Raw genomic sequence first — 10,697 nt, 5'->3', positions numbered from 1 at the left:
GGAAAAGATGTAATAAAAAAAAATTTAAAAAAAAGAACCTAAGCAATTAGCATCAATATCTTAGTATATAGTTGTGACTAACTATCCCCTTATAAATGCATATGTACATATAATGATAAATCTAGTAAAAATGTATGTTCTCCATGTACATGTGCGTCGTTATTAATTTTCTTTACTAACCATTAAAAGTTCTCTATTGGGTGAGCACACTTCAGTAAAGTTGATAAAAGGCCATGGAGAACAATCAGAAAACAGCTGCTCGGGTTTAAGATGGCTTTGCCTGGGAAGCCCTGAGGAGAGAAAAAACATCAACACTGGTTTTTACTTAGACCATCTTATCTGAATGCTCATTCTTCCTCCACCTGCAACTGTCAAGCGCCCAGCCCCACCCATTGCCTGAAGTGTCTCCCTAGCTCCTAGGCTGCTGTTTTAAAAGCTACAGCATTCCCTTATATAAAGTGCGAATAAATCATGCCAAAGCTTTTTCGAGAAAACTAATGAAGCTTGAAATCCAATCTGTTTAAAAATATTTCTGAAGATTAAGCAAAACACACCAGATTTTTTTGAGTCTGGAGTGTGTTCTTGGCCTCAAAGAAACTTTGGATGTTCTTTTGAAATCTTAAAGATCCTTAAACACGTTGTTTGACACTGTAATTCCTTTGTAGTAAAAATTATGTGTACTTCCTCCTCTTCATAAAGTGAATTAGATAACACCTATACCTATTCAAAGAAATAAAGTCTATATATCAAACTACAGGTCTATGTACCGGTGAGAAAGCTCAGCGGGTAAAGACGCTAACCACTGACAGTCACTACCTACCTTCTGTCCCAGAACTCTCATGGTGGAAGGAGAGAAAGGACTGATCCAGTGAGTGCACATGTGCCCTGCTCATAAATAAAAAACATTTAAAAAATTAAAACATGTCACATAAACAGGGAGTTCAATATAGATTATAATTACCTTATTAAATAATTAATTTTCCTTGGCGTTATGATATAACTTAACTACAAAGCTACATTATAGCATTTTAGGCCCTTCCAGAACTTAGATTCAGTGCTTTTGCTTTTTCTATGGAGCAAACTTTAATTACCTAGAGATCTTTGTGGAACTGAAATTAAAAGCCAGATATTTTGGTTTAATTGGCTTAAGGATCCTATGTTACAAATTAGCCAATTGTGATATAGTTTAGGGCAAAACATTTAGAGGTTCAAAGGCTGCTGGCTAAATGCAATTGCACTTTTTATGTCACGGGTAAAATAATGAAAACTGGCTTCGTGTGGTGGTACAGTCCTTTAATCCCAGCTCCGGAGGCAGAGGCAGGTGGGTCTCTATGAGTTCAAGGCCAGCCTTGTCTACAGAGTGAGTTCCAGGGTGGCCAGAGTTGTTACACAAAGAAAACCCTATCTCAAAAAACCAAATCATAAATAAATAAATAAATAAATACCCTAAAAATTGCAAACAGATGAATCTGGCATGATACTAAAGCTTCCTTCCTCTTTACAGTTGCTACAACATGGCTTAGAAATCATGTCTGGTAAGAAAAACACTTTTCTGTAGATGGCATTTTGTGGAACTCAAGAATAGGCTGCTTCTTCTTCTTCTTCTCCTTCTCCTTTTCTCCTTCTCCTTCTCTTTCTCCTTCTCCTTCTTCTTCTTCTAGATGAATATTGCACCTGTTTTCTTTATTACTTTCTTTGTGGATACTCTTTGGCAAAATAGAAGTCCTTCCAGAAATTATGGAACCGAGTGAGAAATCCTGTTCTGCCCAGGAGTCCCATTGATGCCCCTGGGAATTCTGAGAATGGAACAAACGCTGGACTTGACCCTGTAGTGTTTAAACTGCAACTCTGACTGCTCTCAGCAGCACACGTGGAAAGGGTCCGTGGTCTGTGCAGGGATTAGGCTGCAGGATAACAGGCTAGTTTTTCCGCTTCTTTTTGAGCAACAGCTGAGACACTCAATGCCTTCTTTCAGGGCTATTTTGTATCTTTAAGCACACAGACCTTAAATGGAGTGATGCAAGAAAGTAAAAAGTAGAGGCAATGAGTGGAGGTTGACTTTAGTGATGATTTTCAACCATCTTCTCCTCCAGTGGCTGTGAACCAGCCTAAATATGCGGAAGGAAAGATGGCGGACAAAGACATCAGTTTTGAAAATAACTATCATCCGAGCCTCGCTCATGATACATTGCACGAGTGTGGGAAATGGTTGCTAGGGACATTCCAGCACAGTGATAGTGGGTTTAATAAGGTGAAATTATTAAATAAAGTTGAGATGAAAAAAAATCTTAAAAAAAAAAAAAAAAGCTGGCTGGCATGGCTCAGTGGCTAAAGGAACCTGCTCCACAAGCCCAATGTCCCGTGTTTGCTCCATGGAATCCACGATAAAGGTGGATGAAGAGCACTGACTCCACAAAGCTGTCCTTTGACCGCCACATGTGCACTGTGGCCCCTGCATCTCTCCTCCTCTGTGTATCAGGCACACACAACATTAACAAGAGGAAACGCAAGTCTTTATTTCAAGATGAGCATGGCGGCTGAGCATGGCGTCTGTGTGTGCAATCCCATGACTTCCGAGACTGCGGTGGGAAGAGTGTCATGAATTTGAAACTAGACTTTTTCTGTCACAGTTCCAGGCTGGTCTGGGCTGTGTTGAGCCACTACCACAAAAGAACAAAAGCAAAACCAGACAAACACAATAAATAGGTAAACAACAGCAAAAGCAAGTTGGCATGAGAGTGTGTTGAGGGCGGAGGATCTAGTCTTAGCTATGAACTACTACACTTAGCAATTGCTACAGTTCAAGACAAACATTATGTTCAGAGGGAAGACCATGAATCACCGACTACACAGGTTCACTGGGATACTTGAATAACACTGTTATTAAGGTCGTAGCTTTAGCTGTTTTGGGTGGAATGTTTCTGTATACATCCTTTTGTATACTTCATAAACTGCCTATTTACTGCAATGCATAAATAAATATTGCCTTTATATGAGAAAGAGAGAAAGAAAGAAAGAAAGAAAGAAAGAAAGAAAGAAAGAAAGAAAGAAAGAAAGAGAGGAAGGAAGAAAGGAAGGAAGGAAGGAAGGAAGGAAGGAAGGAAGGAAGGAAGGAAGGAAGGAAGGGTGGACGGGGCCAGTTTTTGTTTTGAGGAGACATAAGAGAAAGATAAAGATATAGGATATATTTGAAAATAAAATTGAAACTCCTTTGCTTTAATTTAATAGATTATTAATTGTGCCAACAAACAAACAAACAAACAAACAAACAAAACAAAAACAAAAACACTAAAACCAATGCTTTAGAAGTGAGGTGCTTGCTTATTTGTGGTATAGAAAACATACTGGTACCAGAACTAAAAGTAGTTAAAAGGTTAAGTGTAGTTTAATAGCTGGAGCTTCAGGGCTGATCCCTGGTGGCTGGGTCTACATCCTTTTGTATACTTCATAAACTCTGTAGTTTCCTAGCTACAGAAGCATTTGCAGGCAAGTTATCTATTAACTGGCGTCATAACTTACTGCTCTAACAAGGATGAATTGAAGAGGAGAAGAGAGTAAAGGGCCTTGGAGGGCTGTGTAAAGGGCAGGATGTTCTGCTGTGTCAGCTGCAGACGTAGGTTAGACACTTCCTGAGAGTGCAGAGAACATCGGGAGCTATGAACCTGAGAGCCCAAGGACATGTCAAAAAGGTCTCCTGGTGAAACTAGACAACTTAGGGACTTAATGGTCTCTTTCAGGTTTCTTTCTTTCTAATGGATTCAGAACTGTATGAATGTGGGAATGTATTCTGCTGGGGATGGAACCCAGGGCTTGCTGCGTGCCGGTCAAGTGTTCAACCAGTGAACTAGGTCTGCAGCTTTGTTATGTTTTATATTATAGATGAAAAATTACCACGTTTAATGCCAAGCCAGTCATGTAAAATTTATTTTTGTTGTTTTGAGACAGGGTCTCATGTACTCCAGGGGTTACCTCACACAGCTACATAGCTAAAGACAACCTTGAATTTCTGACCTTCCTGCCTCCACCTCCTTTGTAATGCTGGAATTACAAGCTTGCATCACAAGGAGTGGGTTCCTTTTTTAAAGTTTTATATTCTTCTATACTTAGCAATTGTTACAGTTCAAGATGAGCATTCTGTTTAGAGAGAAGAGGGCCTTGAATCACTAAATCACTATCTATCTATCTATCTATCTATCTATCTATCTATCTATCTATCTATCTATATACACACACACACATACATACATATATATGTGTGTGTATGGGAAATATACATTATATGTATATTTGGGGAAAATATATCATATCTATGGGAAAATATGTATCATATATATGGTAGATATATATATCAGAAATAATTTTCTGATTTTTATGAGGGATATATTGCTAAATTTCTTCCCTTCTGCTTGATTTATTTAGCAAATTTTAACTGTCTCCTGCTTATACACTGTTCTTGACACACTTACTTCAGTTTTTCAAGAGATTTCATCCTGCTGGTCATGATGCTACAGGAAGATCTTTGGGTGTAGGGGTGTGAGCTCAGATCAGAAATTGAAGGCTAACCATGACTACATAGTGTGTCTGAGGGACTGGAGAGATCACTCGGTAGGTACAGAGTGTGTGCTGCCTTTCTAGAGGACTGGATTCACACCCAGACTGGGCAGCTTACAAGTGCCTATAACTCCAGGGCATCTGACATCCTCTTTTAGTCTCTGTGCACACTTGTATACCTGTGACATTCACAGAAACACAAACACACATATACACATAAATTAAATAATAAATCTTAAAACAAACAAATTAAAAAATAGTGATTTTGAGAAACCCCGGGGCTACGTGAGGTCCCATTTTTTAAAAAGAAGGAAAAAGGGATGGAGAGATGGCTCAGAGATTAAGAGCACTGACTGCTCTTCCAGAGGTCCTGAGTTCAATTCCCAGCAACTACATGGTGGCTCAGAACCATTTGTAATGGGGTCTGATGCCCTTTTCTGGTGTGTTTGAAGACAGCCACAGTGTATTCAAATACATAAAATAAATTAATAAATATTTTTTTAAAGAAAGAAGAATAAATTGATTTTAAATGCATGCTCTCATTTGGGTTTGCGTTAGCCTATTTTATTTTATTTTATTTTTTGGGTTTTTTGAGACAGGGTTTCTCTGTGTAGCCCTGGCTGTCCTGGAACTCACTTTGTAGACCAGGCTGGCCTCGAACTCAGAAATCCACCTGCCTCTGTCTCCCAAGTGCTGGGATTAAAGGCGTGCGCCACCACTGCCCGGTTGCTTTAGTCTATTTTAAAATTCGTGCTTTGTTCACATGTATGTATGGGTCTCACGTGTGTGCCTGGTGCCTGTAAGAGCTCAGAAGCAGGCATTAGATTCCCTGGAACTGGAGTTACAGACAGTTGTAAGCTGCCAAGTGGGTGCTGGGAATTGAACCTGGGTCCTCTAGAAGAGCAAACAGTGTGTTCCACAGCTGAGCCATCTCTCCAGCTCCTTTAGTTTATTATAAGGTATGTCAAGCCTCCCTTTGTTTTCTGTTCGGATCCATGTGCTTTCTCTCTTAGTTGTGTTGATGATGATTGGCAGGAAGCAAACCCTAGGGTGTGTGGAGAGTAGTGAAAGTCCGAGTTAACAAGAAGAGAGGTTCTCCTTCCGCCCCAGCCCCTCCCTGTCTCAGCTCCAGCACTTGCCTCCTCAGATCTTCCCACAGGATTCTCCGGGATTCACAGAAGTGTGCTCTACCAGCCTTGCAGGGAATTACAAAGTTATTTTCCCTAAAGGATCAACCACAGTTCATACCTCTCCCCTAGAAAGCCACTATGTGGTCACCTCTTGTGATTTGCTAGAACTATTTGCTACCATCTTATCCTGTTCAGCCCGTATTTGGTGTCACCTCATATGCTTGTCAGGGATGGGCTTCAGAAATCTCTGCAAATACCGAAGTCCCCAGGCACTCAAGTCCCCTCTACAATAGTTCAGTATTTGCAGGCAACCTTCACACATGCTCCCACATACTTTAAATCACCTCTAGGTGACTTATACTACATAATAAGATGTGCATTCTGTGTAAACGGTTGTATTGTATTATTTAGGGAAGGGAAGAAACCGTCTGTAAGTGTTCAAGATAGATGCTGTTTTTCTTCCAGATACTTCCAGTCTGTGATTGGTTAAATCTGTGTGAAACTCAGATACTGAGAGCCACTGTGTCTTAAAATCAGTGTTTTTCAACATACATAGCATTGCAATTTGGTCTATACTCAAGAAGCCAGATAGTTCACATTCTGGGGCCAGGGTTAAGCATTTTAACTCTGGTCTGCTTGTCATCAGGTTGGCTTACTTCCCTCTGTGTCCATGCCTTAGGAGGACCCTTTGATTGTAGGACAGTGCAGGTCTTTTTTGCCTGTCAAGACTGAAAAGCAATAGTTACCCCAATATCAGGCAGGGCAAAAGCCAGCAAGGGTTTCAGTTATGGTAGATTGGGGCAGTTCCAACTGGACTTCTGTTTCTATTACTAAAACTATTGTTAATATTATTTTAGTGAGACAGGGTCTCATGTATCCCAGGTGGCCTCAAACTCACTATGTAGCTGAAGATGACTTTGAACTTCTAATCCTCTTTTCTCTACCTCCTGAGTTCCTGAATACTAGGTTTACACTCCCCGTTTGTAGGGTGCTGGGATGGAAACCAGTGTTTCTGGCCTGCACCAAGTGAGCCACTCTCCTAGCCTCCAACTGGAGCCTTTATATGTTTTCAAATGTTCATTGCCTGCTGTGTGTTTGTGTGTATGTGTGTGTGTGTGTACACTATCAGTTTATGTCTTTTGTAAATAGTTCAGTTGGACTGTTATTCTCTCTTGACTTACAAGATTTTTAAATATATATTACTGATATTAACTTCTGTTTCTTATACCATTTTTTTTTGTTTTAGTCTGCCATTTATCTTCCAACTTTGTTTATGGTGTCTTTTGCTAAAATGAGTTTGAAATTTTTAAGTAGTTGTATCTGTCAGTCTTTGGTGCTTTCTGAGTTGTTCTATGCTTGGATTCCTATGTGATGGCCATGTGGTAGAAGGGTTAGGAACTGGGCAGACCTTCTTGTTCCCTATGCAGTACTAGGGATTGAACCCAGGGCCTTGTGCACACTAGACAAACACTCTACCCCTGAGATGTGTCCCCATGCCCAGAGAACTGGCTTTTAATTAAGTAGTAGTGTGACTCTGGGCCAATCTCACATTTCTGGGTTGTTTTGTTTTGTTTTGTTTTGTTTTTCACCTATAACATTGGTTAAGCTTGAAGTGAGACACCTTCTTCCTGATTATTGACAATTCACAGATTTTACTCCCCACCCTCCCTGTTGGATTATTTTCTAGACAGGGTTTCTCTGTCTAGCCCTGGCTGTCCTGGAACTCACTTTGTAGACCAGAACTCACAAAGATCTCTCTGCCTCTGCCTTATGAGTGCTGGAGAGCTTTTCTTTGATTTTTAAAAATATTTTATTATTTTTTAAAAGATGGTAGTGTTTATTTTTTCATTTTTTAACATAAAAAAAAACAAAATATAATAAGATAAAGTTAAAACCATTGTATTGAAGTTGGATCAGACAAGCCAACAGAAAAATCAGGGTATCTTTGTGATAGGGTATCTTTGTGTAGTCTTGGCTTTCCTGGAACTCATAGTGTACACTAGGCTGGCCTCAAACTCAAAAATCTGCCTGTTTCCTGAGTGCTGAGATTAAAGGTGTGCACCACTACTGCCTTGTTTAAGAGCAGACCAGACATTCTCTTTGAGTAGACTAGATAATCTCCACAAAGACAGATATTTATTGACCTATAAGCATTTTTAGAGTGTAATTCTTCCCGAATTATTAAGTCTACTAAATTTTAAATCTCTGAATTAAGAAAAATAAATTTTTATATAAAACATGATGAGTTAATACCTTCTCCCCTAAGTGATAGACTTTCTTTTCTTCTCTTTTCTTTTCATTCATTCTTTTTTTTTTTTTAAATGCTCTGCTTTTAATATAGAATTGAAAATGTCCATACTGTGTTAGTCCCTTTTAGTCACTGGGACCAATACTTGAGATAAACAACTTATTAGACATAAGAATTATTTTACCTCAGTAGTGTCAATCCACAGACAGTTGCCGCCATTGCTTTGGGCCTGAGGGCAGGCAGAACATTGTGGCAGAGACGTGTGATGCAGGAAATCTCCTTACCTCATGGCTGCTGGGAATCAGAGACCGGCAAGGAGAAGAGCCCAGGGACCAGATGTACTCCTTGAACACTCTCCCATGGCCTCATTACTTCAACTAGGCGCCACCCTTGGGGAGTTCACCACTGATAGAGTCCTCAAATCCATCACATGCCAGAAACCCATCATCTGGCAGACACACTTTTAACACACACGCCTTTACGAGTCAGATGCTAGTACAATCCTATGTAACTGTAAGCCAATGAATGTCTAATATGGCTTATGCTATTCTAAATACAATAATAGCGGTATTTTACTCATGTGGTGATTATAGTATGCTTTAATGGCCACTATTTAATTTGGCACTTGCAATACCTGTATAATGTTGATATAAACAAGGCCTGTTTTCCCATTTAAATTCCACACATGAGAAAATTAAGTGGCTTTTCTATGGCTCTCAACTAGTAAGTGTTGGGGACAATCTCTGAACTTTTATGCAAGATGACCATATTGATAAGAAAGATTTTATTGGTTATGTTACTTTACAACAGATGAGATAGAAACATCAACTGTCAAAAGGTAGTGGTGGTGCACAGCTTTAGCCTCAGGACTTGGGAGGCAGAGGCAGGTGTATCTCTGTGAGTTCAAAGCCAGCCAGCCTGGTCTACACAGCAAGTTCCAGGACAGCCAGGGCTACACAGAGAGACCCTGTCTCAAAAAAACAAACAGAAAAAAAAAAGTAAATGAAATAAGAGCCATACAGAAATGTACTTCTAGCTCTCAGGAGACTAAGGCAAAAGCATGGAAGGTTCGAAGCCAGCCTGTGCTACACGGGAGACACCCTCCCCATCTAAAAAGGAAAAATATGTATAAAAAAGAAACGTGATTATTTGTGTAAGAAAATACAAAACCTGCAAGAGAGTAACGGGAGGTGGGGAGAAAAGAAGCACCTGTCATGGAAGGAAACCGGAGGGAAAAATAAGAGTAATTGAGTAAAAGCTCAGAAAGCGAAAATATATGTACGGTTGATGGGATGGTTGACATTAATTTAAAATAGAAATAAAGAGATTGGATGGGGGAAACGGGAAAGAGATGAAACGTTTAAAATTATGCTGCTGTTTGGATCAGCTGTGTGGAAGGAAATGCGCAGGCTATTTCCAGAAAATAAATTTATCTGTCAGAGAAAGAAGTATGTTTGGTAAAGTACATTCAGAATGATTCCAGAAGACCCAATTGCGGGAGATCATTTTCCAGACACTGATTAAGCCAGATTTTGATGAGATTTATCCAGTGTTACAGTTATGGCATGTCGGCCTCTGCCAGTGTAGAGGATTTACCCTTTCAGAGATAGGCATGATATAAGGCTTAACTACAGAATAGCTTTCAAAATTTACCTGGTGTTTTAGAGCTGAAAATTTAGCCACTTACTACACCTCAAATTATTTTTATTGTCTAAGCATTTGCTATTTTTCTGGTATTTTAATGCTAAGCAGATTTTTTTTTTTTTAGAATGAAATGCTATAGGAAAACTTTTAATTCATGAAATGGAGACTTAAGTAGGAAAAAAGTAGTTTTGTTGCTTAAAGAAAGATTTATTATTATTTGTCGCCTTGCTTAGAATCGCAAGCCTACATGAATGGGCAATGCATGTCAGTGTTTAAGCTTTTGTTGCTTTAATATTGCTGAGATTTGCAAAGACATTTGTACAGTAATGTGATAGAAACAGACCATGATTCATACCAGGGAGAAGCGGGTTAGAAAGGAAGCAGAGAAAGGTGGAAATGATGAGGATGATCGCTCCAGCGCCGAGGACAGTTTGGGTTTCACATTTGTCACCCTATAGAATCACTTGTCTGCTCTCATTCTCAACGTGCCCTGCTTTGGAAAATAGACCATCGCGGTCTTAGCACTGGTGGGACCGCGGTGTATTACCAGTTTATTTTAAAGTCGCCATTAACTCTAGCTAACACTCCAGACTCTGCCATGTAGCATGCACTCCACTAGCTAGTCCACTTAGCACTGCTGATCCATCTATTGATTGATCGATTGTCAACCATGTAGTCGGTATCAGAGTCCCCACTCCAAAGGGAACACTCAAATTTATGCTGGCAGCTATTGAGGAACTTGGCCCCAACCACTCAATAGCCATGGCTCTGATTCAGTTCTGTTTCAGCAGCCACACAGACAGTCCCTAGGCCCTGATTGTCATCACCTCACATTAAAAATATTCATAGGTACCTGAAATTTAGACTTGTAGCTTACAAATAAATAGAATAGAAGAAAAAGGATTAACAAGTGTAACGGTTCCCCCTCCCTCCCCATCCACACATTCTCTTTCCCAGTTTCAGTTACCCGTCATAGTCAAATGTGGTCTGAAAATACTGAAGGGATTTCTAGAAGTGACCAGCTCTTACCTTTTCAGCCGTATGCTGGTCTGCTTTGTCCTGATGAAACTCACTCTTTTGCCCAGTGTATTCCCATAATATGCAGTATCCACCCATTAGCCACA

Source organism: Mus caroli, chromosome 13, assembly GCF_900094665.2.
Source record: "Mus caroli chromosome 13, CAROLI_EIJ_v1.1, whole genome shotgun sequence".
NCBI lineage: Eukaryota > Metazoa > Chordata > Mammalia > Rodentia > Muridae > Mus > Mus caroli.
Note: the sequence above shows the minus strand (reverse complement) of the source record.